The sequence below is a fragment of the Suricata suricatta genome, chromosome 13 (genome assembly GCF_006229205.1).
Source record: "Suricata suricatta isolate VVHF042 chromosome 13, meerkat_22Aug2017_6uvM2_HiC, whole genome shotgun sequence".
In the NCBI taxonomy this organism is placed as follows: Eukaryota; Metazoa; Chordata; class Mammalia; order Carnivora; family Herpestidae; genus Suricata; species Suricata suricatta.
The window spans coordinates 68,860,639-68,883,112 of record NC_043712.1 but is presented as its reverse complement, the minus strand read 5'-3'; the positions used below and the strand labels follow the sequence as shown (position 1 = coordinate 68,883,112).

Below are 22,474 nucleotides of genomic sequence, written 5' to 3'. Positions count from 1 at the left end.
TCTCTTCCACTCTTGCATCAGTGTCTTAACTGGCTCAGGTACCAAAGCTGGACTACAAGCTACACTCTCTTTGGCCACCCCAGCTCGGAGGGCTCATTCTAGCCCCTCCGCCTGCTCGTCCTAACCTAGCCCTGTCCAACTTCGAGTCATTTGGCCTTGGAAATGCTGAGGCGGGTTCTGCTCTTCCCCATCTGAAACATATTCCTGCCGAGGAAGACGCTGAGCGTGGGCAGAGGCCCAACAATGCTGGTGCGCAGCGATGGCTTTCAAAGAGCCAGTGCTACCCAGCTCCTGCCTCCTCCCTCTGTTCCTCCTTTTGTCAACTTGGAAGACATTTGCCAGGGTAGAAAAGCCACACATTCCTGGTATAGTTTATAGAGCCCTGTTAAGCAGATGGTATAAGTGGTTTATTTTTAAGGAGGTTATTACTGGTCACAAAACTTCAAGTCAGCTATTTGCAGGGAACGCATATGAAGGAAGCCCCTGTTTGTGGCATCCACCCTCTAGAGCATCTGACAGAGGGCTTACTGTACTTTTGTGCCCAACCACATTTAATCCATTTATAAGACCCCTTTGTATGAGATGCCTTACCAGAGGAAATTAATGTAGGATATTGCAAACAGCTTTTAAGAATGTCTTTTCTGTAGAAGAACTGTGTAGTTCTGAGAGCAAAGTGCCCCCCCCCATTGTTATGACTTGACATCTCCAATGTGGAACGTTTCCAGCCGGTTATGATAAGAAAAGCCTGGATTTTTCACTCTTGTGGAAACCACAGTAGAAGAAAGCTATTATATTATCTATTCACTTACTCTCCTCCTGTAAATATAAGTGCATTTAAGAAATGGTTCCAAGTTTGGGGAAGGGAAGTGGCAGCACTTAAAAATCAGGCAGTGAGAAATTGCAAGTTCAAGACGACAATGGCTAGTCATGTGGACAGCAGAAGATAAACATGTGCCTTACATGGAGGGAGATATTTTCTCACCCAGTTGTAAATTTTAGATTTTAGGTTTCTGGGAATGAAAACAAATTTTTAAAATTAAAAACCGACAGCAGATGCCAGCTTTGGGGTTTTTTGTTTCCTAAGTAGGACATCATAAAGAAAGCAACTACCATCTTCAATTTCATCTTCCCATAAAATAAAGGACAGACAGTGTGATATAAAAAAAAAAGTAAGACCTAAACTCATAGTCATTCTTTAATAAATTTGTCTCTGTGTAAGATGTCATTATAGTGGGCTTTTTGGGTTTTGTTTTTTCCTTTCACAGCAGACTGTGAACTTGTCCCTTACTGTCTGGCCTCAGTTCAAGACCCAGTAGAGGGAACCGCTGCTCTGGGCATGATGGTGTGCCGGCTGGGAAGTCAGATGACCTGTGGTCAGGTCTATGCCTTGTCACGACCCGGTGTGTGGTCTTGGCGAGTAATTTCTCAAGTTTCATCTCTGCTGATACACAGAGTGGGTAGGAGTGATACCACTCTTCATAAGGCTGTTGGGAGGATTACATGAGGCGAGGGGAAGGAATTGGTGCGTAATGAGTGTGCAGAACTTGGCAGCTCTTATCCGTGGACTGATAAGACAGTGGCCCAGGACATACTCCCCTGGACCATTCCAAGCACAGACTATAGACTTAAGGCAGAAACGTCAAAAAGGTTGACCTTAGGGGCACTTGGGTGGCTCGGTCGGTTAAGCATCCAACTTTGGCTCAGGTCACAATCTCGTGGCTTATGAGTTTGAGCCCCACCTCCGGCTCTGTGCTGATAGCTCAGAGCCTGGAGCCTGCTTCTGATTCTGTGTTTCTCTCTCTCTCTCTCTGCCCTCCCCCACTTGTACTCTGTCTCTCTCTCTCAAAAATAAATAAACACTAAAAAAAAAAAGGTTGACATTAGAGGAGCATGGTTTTTTTGTTTGTTTTCTGTTTCTTTGCTAAAGTCACCTGGGTTTTATCATTTGTTTTTATAAGTAACTGATTTAGTAGATAAAGAATATAAATTTGAGGGGTGCCTGGGTGGCTTGGTTGAGTATCTGACTTCAGCTCAGTTCATGATCTCACAATTTATGAGTTTGAGCCCTGGGTTGGGCTCTGTGCTGACAGCTTGGAGCCTGGAGCCTGTTTCGGATTTTGTGTCTTCCTCCCTCTCTCTGCCCTTCCCTCTCACTGTCTCTCTCTCAAAAATAAATAAACATTTAAATTTTTTAAAAAAAGAATATAAATTTGGAAGAAAAGAAGCAATATCTCATGCAAATATAGGTGGCCAGTATAGAAAATGGATTTCATAGAGGTGAAGCTTATTGGTTTTCAAGCAGAGAAACATAAGGTTTGGGTAAGAGACACAATCTGGGCTCCAAGAGCTAATTTTGTGGTCAGCGCTCAGTGTCCCCCTCAATCCTTAGGTGCAAGAGTGCTCATCATGCCCGACTGCCTTTCTCGTGTTCTGATTTTGTCATCTTTAATCAACTTCTGATTAATAATTTGCTTTACCCAATACTTTTGCTAGGAGCCTCATTCTCCCCTGGCCTCCATCCTTTCTACCTGACAGACTCCTAGTCATCCTTCAAGATGTCTTCTTTTAAAAAGATCCCTTTGTCTGCCATTTCCCTAATTCTTTTTCACTGAATTGTATTTTTTTTTTCATCTGTCTTTTTCCATGAAATTGTGAGCTCTCGAAAAGCAGGGATGGCATTACTGGGAAGAGTACCTTCTTTGCCAGGTGAAAATAAGCACTTGATAAATGCCTGTGGACTGGATATTGCCCTAAGTACGTTGGACGAATGCAGGTCAGTTGGTAGGTGAACAAGTGGGAGGCCGTGTGTTGTAGCAGAGTAAAGTGGATGAGCCATTTCTGGGGGGGAGGGGAGGATGTTCACGTGTTTTAAAACTGATGTGAAAAGAGGGGCTACTGAACACCAACCAAGCAATCGTAACAACAGCAGGTGCCATTTATTGAGAGTGTACGGTGTGCTGACACTCTTCAGTGTGGCTACCTGCATCAGTTTCTCAGAGGCTCACAGTAATCCCATTAGGTGGCTATCAGATTAGGAAACTGAGAAGGGCCATAAAATCTCACAGCACACACAGCCGCTGAGGCATAGAGCTGGATTTGAACTCAGGTCTGATTCCAGTGCTCAGGTGCCTGTTCATGCCACTGCAATGCGAGGTAGTGTGCATCACCCCCAAAGAGTACCCTCAGAGCAGTGGAGAACACCACCACAGGATTTGAAGTCTCCCAGGCATGTTTTTGGGAAAGCATTGTGCTCCAAAAGAACACGTCTTTAGAAATACATGGGACTATTATAGCTGGGGGGATTCTGAAAGTTTGCTGGTGGATGAAATGATGTATTTGGGTATTTGAGAAGACTTTTATAGCGAGGAAATTAACTTTGCAGCAGACAAAATAACAACAGGTACACATGTGAGCCTTGCAAAGAGAAATTGTGGTAGATTCAGCCTAAAACAACTCCAGTTAATTTATATGTGAAGAATCAAACGCTCTATGACTCTTACCTTGTGGCGGAAAATCTGACGCCCAATTGCACAAACCCTAGGTTTCCAGCATTCTCCCATAAGTGAAATGCAGAAAATGGGCTGTGTTTGTCTTTTCCATTAAAGATCTAGTTCTTTTTCTCTGTTGCCCCATAAAGTTAAACTTCGTAAACACACAAAAGGATTAAATTTTTTTTTCCTCAGGGAAAATTTCTTCACTAAAACACTAGATTTTAAAAATCTGTATTTATTAATGAAAGCACACTGTTAATTACATTACTGATTATAATCTTTTATTAATTCCAAAGTTCTCCTGTTAACTGGAAGCAAACACAATTTAGGAAGTAAACTGCAACAGAATCCTGGAAGAATAAAAGAACTTTGCCATGAAGACTTTTGACCTCTTATCATCTTTTCGTGTTCTCTTTCTTGAAGACTGAGTTTGTGTTGACTATTACTTTCATATTATCCACAGTTTCCAGCGGTGGTTGAACTGGATTAAATTCTCATCTTCTTGGAATTGATCCGAATATCGGTTACCTTTGAAGTCAGTTTTAACCTTGCTTCTGAAATAGCAGAGGAGGATCAGGGTTATTTTCCAATTTTCTTGACCATAGCTGTTCTTGGCATATTTTAATGTGCGACATCTGCCTCTTTGGTTATAAAGCCACACCGATGAGCCAGGAATCTGGCTTGAACAGGGGAGGATAAATGCTAAGTATGTATCTCACTTATATGTGGAATCTAAAAAAGCTGAGCTTGTAAAACAGAGTAGAACGGTGATTATCAGGGACTTGGAGGGTAGGGGAATTGGGGAGATGTCTAAGGGTACAAACTTGCAAGTAGTAGAGAAATATGATATGGAGGTCTGATGCATAGCATAATGATTATACTCAACAAGGCTGCTTTTTAAACTTTAAAGTTGCTGAGAGACTAGATCTTAAATTTTTCCAGTACAAAAAGAAATAATTAAGTGATAGGTTAGAGGTGTTAGCTAGTGCTACAGTGGTAATCATATTGCAGTATATAAATGTATCAAGTCAACACATTGCGCATCGTAAACATACACGAATTTATATGTTAATTATATCACAATTAAAGAAAACAAAATAAATTTTAAAAAGAGTCTGGCTGGCTTGGAACCTGTATGTGACATGGCAAACTCTGATTTTAACCTTTAAAGACAGAATACCCTGCTTCCTTCACTGTCCTAATGTCTTTGGGGAAGAAAGATTAATTAATTGCAAGGGAGAAGAAGTGTGCTGCCTGTAATTATGCAGCATGTGTAAGAAAAGGCTAGGTCAAGTGCATGCACACAGCTTCTTTTATAAAACAAGACCTGACTTGGGTGAATAAAAGTAACACTGGGAATCAGACCAAGGAAAGAAATCAACCCAGATATCTCTGCGTTTTATTATGAAAGTAACAATAGCATGAAATCACTTTTTTAAAAATTCAGAAACAACCTACACTTACTCTCAGTTACAACTCATTATTGGTCCCTGGTTGAACTTTAGAAAGATTTAAGCTGAAAGAAACCAAATGTTCAGAATACACCAGCAGCATTCTCCTTAATGTAATGATCAGAAAAGAATAAGATCAGAAGAAGGTTAGATGTGGCATCAAATCCTTAAAAAAAAAAAAAAAAACCCTGAAAGTCCACACATCATCACATCAACTGGGAGTAGGTAGAACACTGACTTCTTTCAACAGAATTGAGTAAATATTTGACCTCCAAAGTCATTACGGTTAATGTATATTCTGGACCTCAGAGGACATGGAGACGGAAGTTTTGCTTTCTGATTGGCTCTCTTCTCGCCTTTGCTTGCTTGGGAAAGACTGATAATATACTTTGTCCTTAACTTGGTGCAGTTTAATTCCTAGCTGTTCAATAGCTGAAACAATAATTATCTCATCCATTGACGATTGATGTTTATGTGACTTGTAAATCAGTACATAGTAATAATAATAACTTCTGGGTTAATTATTAACTCTCAGAAAGTACTCAGCGCTAGTGCCATCCCTTTCTTAATCCTGGGAAGATGAACTGGAGATGTACTTGGTGCACGAACGTCCCATAAAATAAAAGTTGATGACAATTACGCTAATATTTCTAGAACTTGTATCTCCCTCGCAACTCCCTATAAGGAGGCAACAGACTCCCCTATGTTAAATTACTCATTCTGATAACTATGTGAGTTGAAGATGCACAGATGGTATTTCTGAGAATGGCATCAAAGCATTTAAAATGCTCATTGGCAACATACCGCATATTTACATGGGAGTGGAAAGTCATCTTTTGGCTACATTAATGCTGCAAACATAAACACGCTTTGGTCTCTGATGCAAAGTTTAAAGTTCTCATGGCAATATTTGTTTCTTCACTTTGCTTACCAGGTACAATAAAAAAGTCAACATTTATCCGTCAACTGCACGTATTAACCCCCCACTGTGTGTTCAGCATCAGGTGCTATGGCGCCTTAGAGAGAAAGACATTCAAGGACTTTATAGTTTAATGGGGGAGAAGGAGAAACACAAATGTGTACATGTAAACAAGCGGGGCTGGATGTGTATAGACATACACACAGTCCTGACCATCTGTGCAAAGATAGAGGCAGAAACTGGCTGCAAGGATAAAGGTGGGCGGAGTGAGGCGAGCCGCTGAACTGAGGCGAGTCTCGTTTTGTCGAGGCTGTGTTGGGCTTCGAACAGAATTTGTTTTCTATTTTCAAAACATTGAGGAGCAATGTACATACATGAACAGAATTTTTCATGGTAGAGGTCTGTGGGGTTTGGGGGAGCGTATTCAGGGTGCAGGGAAATGCCCATGGCCGTGGTTCCCAAAGTGTGTCCCAGAGGCATCAGCCTCCCTGGGGTGCTTGTGAGAAATACAAATTATGAGGCTCCACCCTAGACCTCCGGGAAACTGCCAGCAGGGCCCAGAGTGGTGTGTTTTCACGACCCCCCTCATGGGGCACTCTGATTCTCCCTCAAGTCTGAGCACTCCTGCTCTTTGCGGTAGATCTGAGTCTGAGTTCTGAGCAAAGGTAGAAATGGCAAGGCCCGTGGGGGTCCACATGAGGCGTTCTAGAAGATGGAGCAGCTGCTGAAGAGGGGCAGTGAGAGGCTCCCCCCAGAAACTTTAGGAGGCTCCTTTGAGCCCTCTGAAATCGATCTCAGGGCCCGGTCTTCAGAGAATTCTAACTTTTGCATTTCCTGACTTTTATGAGCATGTTGAGTGTTGTAATTCCGTGAGGCTTTTAGATGTAATTTCCTTTGCTTTTAAGGAAAAGAGGAGATGGCGGGGAGGGGGATTATCAGGGGAGGGGTGGTGGCTGGTAGTGAGATGGTAAAAACAGGGAAACCATTTTCAAAAGGAATAAAACATCAGCAAAGCTCTTCTTTAAAGACATTGCTGCAAAGCCTGTATGCATGTACTGAAACAGAATAATAATAAGAAAAGCTAATATTTATATAGCTTTGGGGAGGTGCCAGGCATGTTCTAAAATCCTTACTTATATTAACTTATTAAACCTGACAGCAACTCCTCAGCTAGAGCCTCTTATTACTCTCATGTGATAAAATGAGGCAATGATAGCACAGAGAAGTTAAGATACTTTCTCAGGGTCACAGAGCTAGCTAAGACTGGAACTCAGGTTTTCATGCCGAGTTTCGAACCGTTACACTATTTTATGCTGCAAGAACTTAAATGCTAGAGGACAACTGTTTCTATTTTCAAAGAGTGACTCATTGTTCTGAATCGTCTGGCATTTGAGAATTAGGCTTCAGGGCCTGATGACTTTCTTACTTAATTTTCTGGTTGGCCAGCCGAGTATTTCCCAAGTCTACCGAGTTCTCACACAAGGTAGCCGAAGCTGACTTCTGGGTAGAGTAAATCAGTTACAAAATAAAGGTTAGGCTCAGCGCCCAGAGCGAAGCTTGAAAAGACTCTGGAATGATCTCCCCTCGGCCCAGAACCGTCTGGTGTGGCCTCAGCCACTCCGAGATGGCTGGGTGCCCTCTGAGTGCAGGGGGAGGGTATTCCTTGGGGTGGAGGGAGGAAGAGAGAGGAGAAAGGAAGGCCGCCGCCAGTTTGTTGCTATGGTCTTGTTTTCTGTGAGTCATTCTCAGGACAAACCCTGGTCACCTTTTGTTGGTGAGGAGCATGGGCTTTGGCGTCAGACGACCACCTGGGTGTGAGGCCCCCTTCCCTTGCTGGGTATGGGGACTTAACTGCCATGCCTGTCTCCTCACTTATAAAATGCAGATCATATTGGTGCTCGTGTTAGTGTTGTTGGGGGAACGATTCAATGAATGATACACTTACAGTTCTTAAAGCAGCGCCGCACAGAGGACGCACTAAAGTGTTTGTTCTTCTTTCTCCTTGTTAACTGATCTCCTGCTACATGCCTGGCGCTGTTCTAAAAGCTCTGGAGACCGCTGACGACTAGGTAACGCTATTTCTGGCAACAACACTATGACTTAGGTATCTACCGTTTTGCAGGTGAGGAAACTTAGTGTCAGTGGGGTCATTTGCCCATGGTGACACAAGCAGGGAGGGGCACAGTGAGCCCTCTCTGTGTGGGGCCCGAGGCCCTGGCTGGGTGGCTCTGCCTTCTGTCCGCTGTCGCAGGGACCGAGGCTGCCCCTCCAGGCGGCTGGGCACTGGACTGAAACAGCTGCGGCGGGCTCCTGGGAAACCTGCTCCTGAGTCACTGCTTTGTTCCCACTTTTAAAGGCTGGATTTGAAACCACTTTTAATCCCTTCACCCGGAAACTTCTGCCCTGGGGGAGTCCTCCCCATAGAGTGTCTTATGGATCCGTCTGCACAAGGAAGGTCTGAGGGGACCTGCGATTGCTTGTCACTTTCTGCTCAGGCGGGTGACTGATAGAGGGTCCCAGTCACTCATGAGCTCCCCTCGGAGGGTACAAAAGGAGACGCGGCGGTCACTTTCCCTGACACCTCGCACACCTTCTGTTGCACTGTCACAAACACACTGACATCAGACACTTGGAGCTCTCTGTTCAGTGTTTACACATGAAGGACCAGCTGGTCCAAACCAGGAGAGACGGAATGAATGTACGGCAGGGTCCACCATGACCTCCAACCTCTGACCTCCGCCCAGGCCTGGGTTGTTGTCAGTGTCATTGCCAGGCACACGGCTCAACCTCGCGTTGCTGCAAATGTAATTTGCTGTTCTCTTTTCAGTCACGCAACAGGTTAGAACTTCCTTCTAGATTGATTTCTACCGCTGGTGCCTTACCGTGTTTATGTCAGACAAGATCAGGCCAGTCTTGGGGACTCCAAATAGGTACCCTCGAAGTGTTGTGAGAGACTGAAATTCAGGAGTCTATTAATAAATACATCATTAGTCTGTATCTGCGCATGGTTTACGTCTATTTACACGGTAAATCTTTTGACTTTGTAAGATTTACTTTGAAGTCTACTGTATGCCAAGAAAATAAAGAAGCAAGAAACAGAATTTGCCGTATCGATGACTACATAAACTTAAACATAGAGATTGTACTTGACTTTGAGGTAGCAGGTTGAAACATAGAAGGTTGCCAGTGTTTTTGACCTAGAAAAACAGAATGCCCTTGGAGAACAATGGAGTTAAAATTAGGTGAGAAAAGGAAAGATTCAACAATAACAAAATGGAAGCCCCTTCCCACTTTCCATGTGTTATCCAGACAAGTGATAAAGTGAGGGATTTTAGCTAGAAAGTTTAATAATAGTTTTAGTGGCGAGGGGTGGGGAATCTTTATAATTCAGGAAAGCTAAGTTTGATCAGACAAAATATTGGAGGAAACATATCATCAGGGGCACCAACTTAACCCATCTGAATGAGCCTCAGTTTTCTCATCTGTGGAATGAGAACACTGTACTGGACAATACAGCATGAAGAGTCTGAAACTTTAAAAACACACTTTAAATAGACACACTCAAACTTAAAAACACACTTTAATAGTGTGGGGTTTGGAAACCAACTCTGTGAGTCGGGCTGCTGCACAGTAGAAAGAAAACCCTCTTTGAACGTGTACAGATTAAGCAGGTCGATTTGGAATTGCTATCTTTACATATGTTTCCCAGTCTTGTTTAAAAGCTTCACATTAAACAGCGGCATTCCTGAGTCGCTATATTCCAGGGGATTTTAGACATGCAGATTTCATGGCCGTTGTCCAAAACGAAACAAAACAAAAATCCAAGAAAACCCCAAAAATCACATCCATTTGTAGCTTTGACCCCAAACAGGAGGTGATTCTTATTACCATCAGAACATCGGAGAACATTTTCCCACATCTCAGTGTGGCAAAGGGCACAGAACACATACCCCCGCCCTCCTCAGAGCGGGTTCGGGCAGAGAGGGGGCCTTTTCTGGGCAGTGAGCAAGTCAGTCAGGTGAGAGCGGTTTACAGACACATCGGAGAGGGTGGAGCCTCCCTGGCAAGACGGTGGTAACGTTTCCCAGGACAGCCCCAAGGACTGAAGTCGGGTTCTTCAAAGGGGAGTGTGGTCCCCATTCAAGGACGTGGCACAGTGCTAGCAGGTCACGTTTTCAAAACATGGAGAATGTGCCAGGGACTCTTTCAGATGTTTTAAATGCGTTCATTGTCTTCATGCTGGTGAGGCCGTGAGCTCAGCATGGCTTATCCAGATGACAGAACTGAGGCTCAGCTGGGATGTGAAGGTGGGCGGTCCACACCGAAATGGATTAGGAAAAGCTAGATAACGCAGGGAGAAGAGAAACATGATGAGGAGCAGACGCTTTCCGTAGCCTGGGGCTAGAGGGAGCGCCTGCGGGTTTCTATTCTCATCCCACGATGATTCATTTGACAGATTGATTCCATGTGTCATTTAATTACGTCACACACACACAGACACAGGGTTCTCACACTCAGCTACTATTTGTTGTCTTCATAAACCCTAAGATAATGAGTCTTTTCAGGTGCCGTTGGAGGCCTGTGGCTGGATGGTTGGGGCCGCACCTGACAGCGCAGCATAAGCCCAGGGTTCGGTGTCCTACAGACCTGAGTTCAAATCCCATCTCTACTACTAATCAGCTGTGTGACCCAAGTGAATTGCCCGACATCAACTATAAGTAAAATATGCTCAATAACACCTGCTTCACACAGCTTCTGGGAGGTTTAGATGAGATCGTGATTAGCACAGGACCTAGCACATAGTAAATGCTCAGGAAACCGTGACAGTAACGGGAAGCTGTCGCCTTTTACAATACGTTTCCAGGTTTGACTGGGGTGTGACACTCTACCAACCTGCTCCTCAAGGCACTGCAGTGGACCCAATAGACGAAATATATTTAAAGTTATGAACTTGTTCATTATCTTGCCAGTTTTATGGGCCAGTGAACCAAGATCTACACTAACCATGGAAATGAAGTGATAAAGGCAGAGCTCCTAAGCTCAGGGTTTTGATAGAGCAGCTCTTCCCAGAGATGCCTATACTGGTTTCCTTTTCTCCACCGGCTTTTCTACTTCTGTGCGTGAAGCCAGAGCTATGTGTATTTTTGTTCCCAGTGTTCTCATATGTTGATTTTTTTCACCTACTAAAATGTAGTGAGCTTAAGAAAAGTTCAATTAAAATGAAACGTAAATATTTTCTTTCTTACTGTGTCATTACAAACTCTCTCCCCCAACTCCCTGTACTTACTTGGCACCCACCCAAAGCAAACATTTTTCCCTCTTGGCCCCCAGTGTTTAAAGCATAGAGGAAACAGATCTGCTTAGTCTGTCTCGACAGGATCCTTACATGGGGAGATCAGCAGAGGTTTCCAAGGTCTGGAAAATAGAGTACGAAGTAAAAGCGTAACCAAGGAGAAAAAAGAAAATGCAGGCAAAAAGAAGGAGAGAAGTTGAAACATTCATTGTAGGCTTGTCTATGAAATCGGTTTCTGGAAAATGGTGTCTTACCTTGGGTTCCTGCATCAAAGCTCACTGTTAGGTGATGACCTTCCCTCAGAAGAGAGTCTAACACAGCATTATTCTTGGCTATTTCTAATGAATTCCAACATTATCCAACATAGCCAGTATTGCTAGGTTCATGCTATCAGCTGATAAATTGTCTTCACTAGCTGCAGTGGCACTAATATTTATTGAGCAGTTACTAGATGCCATGAAGTTAACAAGGATTAGTTTCTTTAATTCTTTAAGAAAATCTTATGAGCTAGATATGATTATAACCCCAATTTTAAAGATGGGACATATGAGGTTTAGGGAGGTTGCAACTAGCAGATGATGGAAACAGGAGTCCAATCCCAGCACTGGGACCCCAGAGCCTTGCACCCTGTATCATATTCCAGAGCACACTCCATATTTTCAGACACCATTCCAAGACTCCTCCCACTGTAATTTTTCTCTTTCCCCTCTCTCCTCCTCCTCCTAACCTTCTGCCTTCCCCTCTTTCCATGCACCACCCCCCACGTCAGGTTCCATTTTGTAAATGGTGGCTCATCCAATTCTATTTCCTGTCACAGAGCTACCAGGCGTCGTTTCAATAGTTATTAATCCAGCGAAATCACTATCAGTCTCCACAGAAAATTCAAATAGAGGGAACTGCTCCATCTAGAGTTTCATTTTGCACCTAAGTTATTTGTTATTTGTTCCACATAGTGCCTTCCTGCGGTCCTCCCTTCCCCTCCTCCCCAGAAGCCTTTGCCTTGTCTAAACATTAGGCTTTCTATTCCAGGTTGAGCCCAAAATAAACTGATCTATGGTGGCGTGCACAGCCGGTGGCTTCCTGGAGACATTTGGGAGGCAGCGCATTCCTTTTCATCTTCTTTTCTAAACAAATATATCTCTATTTCAATCTTTCTTCCTAGGGAACTGTTCTTCCCTTCTTCTTCCCATACTCTGAATTCTCTCTCCTTTTCCCTTTCACTTACCCATTTAGCTTCTTCGATTTCTGAGCTGCTCACTTTAAAACAATACAGTCGGAGCTGAGGTCAGACGGAGCTATGGCTTTGCACTGTGCTCGTTAGGATTGGCCCATCCTTACATTCACGTAGGAAAATTTCATCCAGAAAAGTGACACAGAGGCAGCTGAAACGTTTTTTTCTTTCTGATCTTCCTCTGTTGAGGAGGTGAACACATCTGTAAAGAGGGCATAGAGGGTTTTTTTTACTTTTAGTGTCCAATTCCAAATAAGATAAATCCTTGACCCTCAAAAGCAGGGGTTGTTAAATCCCTTTAAAGTGGCTGGACAAAAGAAGTGTCCAGAACGGCCTGGCTCCTGGTGGTTATATATGACTGTAGTATCTTTCCAGTGATGAGGTACACTACATTTGCCAGCTGTGTGATTTTGAGTAGATGATCTGTATGTGCCTCAGTTTCCTTATCTATGAAATGAGGGTAATAAAAATAACTACCTCATAGAGTTGTTATGAGGAATGAATTATAAATATACCTTAGAACTTTACCTAACATTGAAAATTTGTGTTGTTACCTTTATTATTATCATTCACTAAAAATGCTAGACCTCCTCCTCCTTATCTTAGTAGTATAACTTTGCCTACTTTACATCCATCCTTCATAATGAATATATTTATTTAGTACCTAAAATGTACCGGAAATCCTGCTGGGCTCTGGAGCATAGTAGGCAAAAAAGGACAGAGTCACTAGCTTTGTGGATCTTACAGTCTAGTGGGAAGACAGGCAAAATTAAAGCGATCATACCAGATCGTGTAAATGTCCTGTGATAAATCCATGAAGGGTTCATGAGCTGGTGATGGTGCTGAGGGGGTTTAGAACATGGGGATCTGACCCCCCAGGGAGGCGGGGGGGAGGGGCTTCCTCAAGCATCCCTCAGGAGCTAATATGGGCTAGGAGCCGAAAGGTGTGTAGGAAACAATGTGGCAAAGCAGGGGTGAGAGTTCCAGGCGGGGGAATCTGGGTGATGAGGGCAAAGCCAGCGAGGAGGGAGGAGCAGGGTGCCACAGAAAGAAGAAACGGAGCTTTCTAGAGGCACAGATCATGCACGCACTCTGGGCCACACTTGGGATATAGTCACTTTGAGTAAGTCTTTAGAGCAATGGAGAGCCACAGGAAAAAAAAAAGAATTTTTATTTATTTATTTTTTCAAATACCAGTGTAATTAACATTCAGTGTTACATCAATTTCAGGTAAAAATTTTTTTCTTAAACTTTATTTATTTTGAGAGAGAGAGAGAGCGAGCACGAGGGGGGAGGGGCAGAGGATGAGGGAGACAGAATCCCAAGCAGGCTCTGCACCATCAGCGCAGAGCCTGATGTGGGGCTCGAACTCACAAACAGTGAGATCATGACCCAAGCAGAGACCAAGAGTCAGACGCTTCATTGGCTGTGCCACCCAGGTGCCCCGATAAATGTACTTTTAATACCCTTCCCCTGTTTCACCCCTCCCACCACCCACCTCCTCTCTGACAATTGCCAATTTACAGTCAGAAAAAATTTCTAAGTTAGGTTCAATGTGTATGTACGGGGTATTCTGATTTTAGTAGTAGTATTTGAGTTTCTGAAAGATTGCTGTAAATGAATTATTGTGAGTTAATGTGAGGAATGGCCTGGAGCGGGCTAAGCAGAATGTGGTAGAAGGTTGTCGCAGCCGTTTGTGACAGAGATGGCATCAGCATGGAGGCCGGTGCTTGTAGTGGCCAAGGTGGGGAATGTGATGGATGGGAGGGTGTTTAAGTAAATAAAATCCGTAATGCTTGGAGATGGAGGAGGCTGGGGATGGGACAGAGAGAGCCGGACACCACGGACGGCTTCATTAATTCTGATGAGACTGGACATTTGTCCTTTTGTTTCCCTCCAGTGCCCAAGAGGAATAGGTCAGTACCACATGTGGGGTCTTTTATAGAGTAGAAGCAGTCGGCAGACCCGGAGCATTTGAAAGAGGCGGCTGAGGCGGGCCGATTAGCCAAGACAAAAGAGGAAGTTGACCTTCAACCCTTGTCTTGGTTTTGTTCCAGCTGCAGAAATCATTTCCAGTTGCTCTCTGACTCCAGTAAACAACATTCCTGTCACCTTATCCCTTTGACGGTCAGTCCCCCTTCTATATTTTCCCTGGGACGTGATTCTCACTGACAGTAGAAAGCTCCGCACTCCGACCTGCAGCTGTGAAAATACTTGCTCCTCTCCAGAACTGTTAGTGCTTGTGGGAAGCACGCCACAGTGCCAACCTCTCTCTGGTCCTGAAGTGACCCTGTGAATTTGGGAGGTAGTCAAAGAAATGATATTTAGAAAACCCAAGTGGCACTCTCTCTGGGTATTGAAAGGTGTAAGTGATAAAATAGTCACTACCCTAAAGACCAGGGCGGGTAAACAGGGCTGGATGGCCCCCAGACTCTGTGTCAGAGCTTGGAGGATAACCCAGAACCCAAGTGTTCTCTTCGGCTGAATAATTAAACAGCAGAGGTGGTCAGTTTAGAAAACCTAACTATCTTCTGTCCCTGCTTTAGAATTTTCATTATAAGCAAAACACAATCCTTGGGTGGATTTAAGAGCACAGAAAAAAGAGGGTTAGATTCCAAGTGGCCATGAGGATGGTGCATGTTTTATTCATCTTTGTATCCAAACACATCCGTGGGGCTTGTCACGTAGTAGGTGCTCAGTGCATGATGGTTGATTAAATGATTCACTTATGTTTTCATAGGGTATTTACATGGCATGGCAAATTAATATTTTTGCCCCACTATGCAGAGATAGTTGCTTTCTGTACTCCGTATTTATTTTCAACACTATTTAGCTACAAGGGTGTTCTGACATGAAATAATAAGGAAATCCATTTTAATACAATTTTATATTTACAGATAGATACACTTGCTGGCTAGGTGCAGATACGGGATGTTCTCCCTGAAAGATGCGTTAGCAACCTAAATTGCACGAGAATGAGGTTATTGATGTGGGAGGGGGAGTAAGATAAAACTCAGAGCTTAATTTCTAGACAGGATTGCTACTATAAAAAATGAATTTCAAGTGCTTTCTTGTGTACCTGGTACAGGCACTGGAGATTTACCAAGGATTAGTGATTTGAAATGACCCAGGACATGGTCCCGTGGTCCCTGTCCTTGGAAGCAGTTGGTCTGTTCTGGCCGTGCTTCCACACCTTTCCACCGTCAGCTGCCTGGTCGGGGCCCCATTCCTCTGGCCTTTGCTGTTGGATCAGTCCCTTTACTTCTGTCCATTTACTAATCTGGTCTTGACCCCTCCTTGTTGGTAGTTACTCTGTTACTAGTTCTCAAATTGTGGTTCCCAGACAAGCAGCATTGCATCACCTAATTCTGATTTTCCCTAGAAATGAAAATTCTGGGGGCACCTCGGTGGCTCAGTTGGTTAAGCAGCAGACTCTTAATTTCAATGCAGGTCATGATCTCGAGGTTCGTGAGTTCAATCCCTGCATCCCGTTGTGCACTGATAGTGCAGAGACTGCTTGGGATTCTCTCTCTCCGTTTCTCTGCTCCTTCCCCCTCAAAATAAATCAATTAATTAAAAAAAGAAAAAGAAATGAAAAATTGGGGGGCCTCAGCCTGGACTTGGACCATGGCATTTGGACCGTGGGCCCAGCAATGGACAAGCAGGTCATCTCCAAAGTGCAAAGCACCGCAGCTGTTGTATGTAGAGCTCAGTTCTGAGCATGTCACCTCTTTGTTCAACACTCTTTGCTGGCTTCCTTGCCCACAGCCATGTAGGTGTGTATTCGCACATCCATGTACTCAAGGCCTTCTACAACAGGGCACCAGCTTGCGTCCCTCTCCAGACAGGCACGTTCCACGCGGGAGTCCAAGGACCACTTGCTCTTCCCTCTGTCCATCTGCCATCTCTCTCTGGTAATGATGGGTCCTCTGCTAGCAATGCCTCGTCTCCTCCCTCTTTGTAGAAACCTTCCTCATTTTTTTTTTTGCAAGTTTTTAACTTAAATTCCAGTTAACATACAGTGTAATATTAGTTTCAGGTGTTGAATTTAGTGACTCATCACTTAACATGTGCTGCCCAGTGCTCATCACTACGGTGCCCTCCTTAATACCCATCCCCCTTTAAGCCACCCCACCCCACCCGCCTCCCCTAAAAATATTATCTTCCACCTTCTTGTCACGGAAGATAAGATGTTAGGTAGATAAAATTCCCTCTTCTCAGTATAGCCTCAATTAAATCTTGATTCCATGCCAAGTTCATCTAGCTTAGCGCATGCCTCCACCTCCTTGGGTGACGGCCGTGTTTATAAGTGTGTGTCTCCCATCCCAAACAGAGTATAAGAGCCTGGGAACTCTAACCTGTCTTTTACTTTCTCTGTGTCCTTCCAGGCAAAGCACAGGGCCTGGGACATAGCACACGTTGAGTAAGAGTGGCCGATTTAACTATGAAGCAAAGTGTTTGCCTGAGCTTTGAAACTTGTACTGTGAAAGCAGTACTAAGGATGGGTCTTTCCATTCCAATGTGGTTTTCTCACATTATTGTGGAGAATATTAGACTGCGGTCAGGAGACATGAGCCAGACCAGGCTTCTTGGTGACTTCTTCTAAGACCTTGGATATGGCATTTAACGGCGTAGCTTCCATTTTTTCATCTATGGAAAGTAGCACTGAGAATATCTATGGGCAGAGTTGTAGCGAGCACCAAATGCAACAGCACATGTTATCAAAATAAGATATTACATGGACTCCTTACATTTAAAGCAAGAGGGCAACCCATTTTCTGGTTGCACATAGAGCTATAAAGTACATTTTTAAAAATGACATTTAAATAGAAAAGTTCATTTTTAGATTATCCCAGGTGTCTTTCTTCCAAGATCAACCTAAGACTTTTTTAGGGAAATTGAATTCTTATTGTCTGAAATTTGAAGCAAGAAAATCCAATAGTGCCATTTGCCCATTCTTACTTGTTGATGAGAAATCAGCATTACCGGCTACCTTTCAGACTTTGAAGGGAACTTTCAAGCTTTATCTTGATTTGACGGTTGAAAAAAAAAAGTCAACCAAAGGCACATTTTCTAAGCCCTTGTCCAGCCCTACACATTAGAAAAGTGGGAGCTCCTGTTCTATCAAAACTAATTAAACCTTAAATGTATAACCAACTCTCAATTACCAAGGTTAATGGGACTACATGCATACATAATTATATGCTACATTTATACAGTGCTTTTAACTTCTTCAAAGCACATTTCACTGTATTGCATGTATAAAATAGGTGGATTTTTAAAAAATCCACAAATAAGGTAAAAAAGAAATCTCGGAATTAGAAATTTCAAATTTCTAGCTTTCCAAAGCTATTAGAACTAGTGAAATTGTGTAACAGGGCTTTCATTGCCCTACTCTCTCCTTGGCCTGTCTTAACTAAAAGTGAGAAATGACTGAAAAATCTGGAGGAATCTCTAGAGGAAAGGAAGCCAAAGAGGAGAGGAAGCCAAGGACCCAGGACATTTACAAACTAAATCATTAGCTCTAGGGTCATTAAGAATAATTGACCATATGTGTGACTATATCCAGAAAGTCCAGAAAGAGATGAAAAGGCAAAGGAAATGATGCACGAGTAGCAGTATTTACCAGGCCCTTCTTACTGTTATTTACTCAACAAGCATTATTAAGCACCTACTGTATGCTGCATGCTTTCAAGAAAGAAGATGGATACAGCAAAGAGCAACCTAGGCAAGACTGCTGTTGTCATGGAGATGACCTTAATGGATGGTGAAGACGGACAATAAAGAGGAGCATAAATACACAGACAAGCTAACTTCAGGTAGCACTACACACTGCAAAGTCCATAAACACAGTAATGTGATGTTGAGTACCTTGGGGAGGCGATGCTATTTTAGACAGGGTAGCCAGGGAAGGTCCCGTGGTATATACCTGAGCTGCAGTCTGGAAGAGGAGCCCACCCCGTGTACGTCTGTCTGCTAACCAGAATGATAGAATGAATGGACTCACCACGTGTGCTAGAGTGAGGGAGTCTGGGCCCGTCCCAGTTCTGTGGTTATTCATTTTGTATCTTTTTGTGGATATTGCTAAAACCTCTCCAGGACCCCTGATTTATTGCCTCTACAATGGGGGGTTGCTAATACTGATTACCTTGACAGGGCTGCTCTGAGGAATAATGGGTAAACAGTTGTGAGGAGCTATATAAATGCTAAATAATGATCACAGTAATAACCTTTTATTAAAGTCAGCACCGAGATGGGCAGCTCACACTCGGATGCCTTGGCAAATGTGGAAATCGATAGGGCTGCTCCCTGCGCACACCAACACTATCCTTTAAAATAGAAAAAATAAATGAGCCGATGATCATGATATTCAAAGTGTTAGTGATCAAATAACTGTCTTGAGAGAAAGCGGGTGTGTGAAGTGTAAAATGGGAGTAGCAAGATAATGGCACATTGCAGCCCAGAGCAGGTCCAGGGAACGAGTGAACGCAACTGGATGCTTGCTGGGCCAGGCGCCGCCTGCTACAGGGCAGGAATGTAGCCTCATCAGGACTAGGCGCTGCCACCACCCAAGGTCCCTGGCAGTCGGAAAGTGGGAGGAGAAAGAGCAGGAACAGCAGCCTCTCTGCCAGCAGCCCCATCTGGCCCTCTTGGCCTTGGCAAGCCTTCCCCTGGGGGAGGACTTGGAAGCCAGCACCAAGGGGCCCTACCTTGGAAGGGCACCAAGGAAGTGAGGTGGGAGGGAAGAGGGGAATGAGCATGGCATTTTTCCCTTTTAGAATGAAATATCCCAATTCTAGGGAAGACTTTGGTTGGCTTCATACCCAATCCTCCTTACACAATTAGAGATATGAACCCATTCCTTAACTCTTCTTCATCTTTCTCCTTCAAATCTCTCTCCGAAATATAACATTAACACCTCAAAAAATGAATTATTGGAGGGTGGGGTTCCTACTATCTCTTTGATATAAATATGCATTTCCCTGAACATTCTTTCCTGTCTCACACCTCACGTGGGATTATCACACTGTGTGACACACACATACAAACACACAGCACAAGTGTGTGTGCACTGCACGTGCACGCGCGCGCGCACACACACACACACACACACACACACACACACACACATCCTTCGTCAGAGCCCTGGCTCAGCTATTGTAGAGTGCCTGTGGGGTGTAGGCCATGTAGCAGAAAAGTTTACATTATTGTTTTCTTCTCTGAAAAGCAGGAAGAGAAGACAATTAAAAAAACACTTATTTTAAGGCTGATACTAAATGCTTTGTTCCATTGGACTGAGCAAGTCACTTTCCCACCATGGGACTGGTAGAATGGAGGAGACGTCCAAGGTGCCACGAGCCCACAGTACATACTTTACTTTTTGAGGCTTATAAAGAAATTACAGAGGTTAAAAAGAACGTGGCAAGAAGATCCTAGTCTTTAGGAAATTATGGTTTAAATTGGGGTGAGACAGGATCAAAACCTTCAAAAAATCTAATTGATTTTGACTAAATGGAGAAATTAAACTTTTTTAACATTTATTTATTTTTGAGAGATGGAGAGAGAGAGTGCAAGTGGAGGAGGGGCAGAGAGAGAGAGAGGGAGACACAGAATCCCAAGGCTCTAGGCACTTAGCTGTCAGCACAGAGCCCAATGTGAGGCTCGAACCCACAAACCATAAAATCATGACTTGAGCCAAAGTCAGATGCTTAACCAACTGAGCCACCCAGGTGCCCCTAAATGGAGAAATTTTAAAATGCTAAGTACCCTGGGACATGATTTTATTATATTATGTAAAGTATTTTGGGTGAGTATGCAACATGGGACCTAGTAAATGCTCAGTACATTTTCTGCAGGTACATAAAGCATTTCCACCTATTAGTGTCTCAGGCTGGTCAATCCTCAACTAATTTATTTAAGTATACCATTTCTTCAAGTACTGTATTTCCCAAAATAGTCAATTAGGGAATGTAGGGACAAATGTCCTCAGAAGAGGTGATCATCCTTATGGTCAAATTAGTCAATGCAAAGTTAGTTCATTAGCAGGACTGTGTGAATGGCTTTTCAACTTTGTTTAGTGTTTTTTAATTTTTTTTAAATGTTTATTTATTTTTGAAGGAGAGAGAGAGAAAGAAAGTGAGGGAGTTTCAGAGAGAGAGGAAGTCACAGAATCTGAAGCACACTTCAGGCTCTGAGCCATCAGCACAGAGCCCAATGTGGGGTTCGAACACATGAACTATGAGATCATGACCTGAGCCAAAGTCAGGTGCTTAACCAACTGAGCAACCCAGGTCCCCTGTTTAGTAAGTGTTTTTAACGTCATATTGATAATGCACTGTCAGGTGGGAGATAAAATCATAAGGAGGTAACTGCTCAGATCCTGTGCTCTCAAATTAAGCTAACCCATAATCAACAAAATCTAGTATCAAACCCCAAGGAATGGTTCCCAATTATTGTCTTGGGTCCTTTATTTCACTTTGCATTTTTTTTTCATGCTTTTGTTTCTTTTATTTTTTTACCTGGTGCTTGGCTTTCTTGACTCATCTTCTCATCCTAACTTGCCTATTTTGGACTGGTGAGTAATTTTGGCTTTCCCACTTTTTACCTTTGGCATTCCTTTGAAAAGGGGCTATGTTTATCTTCTGGCTCTTTCTACTTCCAGCTGCTCAGAAGTTTTGACCCTACACAGGCAAGTTTTGATCCCAGGACCTTTTCCTGACTTTGGCCTATCTAGGTGCATCCATGCTTGGCCTTGACTCCTCTAGATGGGTGTATGCATGAGAGGAAGGATCAAACAAACATCGAGCAAGGAAACAGGAAGAATATCTGGTTCATCTAAACTGTGTAGGGCACCAAGGGCTTGTTGCTAATGCAATGTCTGCCTCCTTATTGCTTTCCTTCTTTCTCGTTCTCCCTTCCTTGCTGCCTTCCTTCATCTCTTTCTTTCTTTTTCCTTCTTTCTTGAGCTATTTATTTATTTATATGTTTTTATTTATTTATATTTTAAAGTAAACTCTATACCCAACATGGGGCTTAAATTTACTACCCTGAGAGCAAGAGATCACATGCTATAGCTACTGAGCTCACCCAGGCACCCTTTCTTTTCCTTTTTTCATTCCCTCCTATCTCTGACTCTGTTTTAATTTTTATTGTGTCTACCTTCAAACTAGTCTGTGGTCTTCTTCTACTGTTCCTTCGTAAGACTTCAGTGGGAATGAGAGTGATATCCATTACCAAAAATAAATTTGTAGCCAGGAGAATTTGCTGAATCTCCACTGTCTTTAGAGCACTTATCAAATGTCATTTAACCATATTTTTGGCAAACTTCTCTTGCTTTCAGTAGATAGGGAGTCAGTAGATAGGTAAATCAATAAATATCTGTCAAGTGAATGAATGAGTATGCACTAGTTGTATAATATTATATCAGTTACTTTAAATAATACAAAGTATAAAACCTCATCTTTGGCTCAAGAAGGGTATCTTCTTACACCCATGTAAAAAAGACTGTTTTGAAATATCACAAAGGGTCAGACCAAGTTCACTATTTCTTCTTGGAAACAAGAAGTCATCTCTTAATATGCAACCGGCTTCATTTGGGCAAAAGGAAATGAGAGCAAAGCACTGGTTAGAGCAGAAACAGACACCTATGAGCTGTAGAAGATGAACATCTTATTACTGTCCATGGTTTTCTATGGACCATATTTATAAACAACAGAATGCACGAAACACAAATGAATAGCATGAAGTGAGCACCTGTAGGACTAGGACAACTTTGATATCACCCCGGAGGCCTCCACTCTCCCATCTGATATCATCATCTTTTCTTTACTTTTCTTTGTAATTTTATCCCCTTTATAAGCTCCCCTAAAAATTTCCTTTATCCAGTTTTGAAGTCAAAATAAAATAAAAAAGAAAGACAGCATGTGCATGCACATTCAACATTGGATGTGAAAAAGAAAACTAGTTTGTTTTAATAAAATATTTTGCAGTGTACAATTTCTGCTGGTGATGAAGACATTTACTTAGTGCACTTTTATGTTTGCTGACCACCAGTCACTCTACTCTTTCATATTTCAGAGATATTCTTCC

General features: G+C 43.0%; 1 long non-coding RNA gene across 1 annotated transcript in view; it reads right to left on the bottom strand.

Annotated features, from left to right (window-relative positions):
- Positions 1-3,750: 3,750 nt before the first annotated feature.
- LOC115276528 overlaps positions 3,751-22,474 on the bottom strand; it is a 49,348-nt gene continuing 30,624 nt past the window's right edge. Inside the window, exons 3-5 of the long non-coding RNA XR_003901980.1 lie at positions 12,380-12,587; positions 8,744-8,830; positions 3,751-4,045 (exon numbers count right to left, since the gene is read on the bottom strand). This is a non-coding gene — a long non-coding RNA (uncharacterized LOC115276528). The remainder of the gene's footprint in view (positions 4,046-8,743; positions 8,831-12,379; positions 12,588-22,474) is intronic.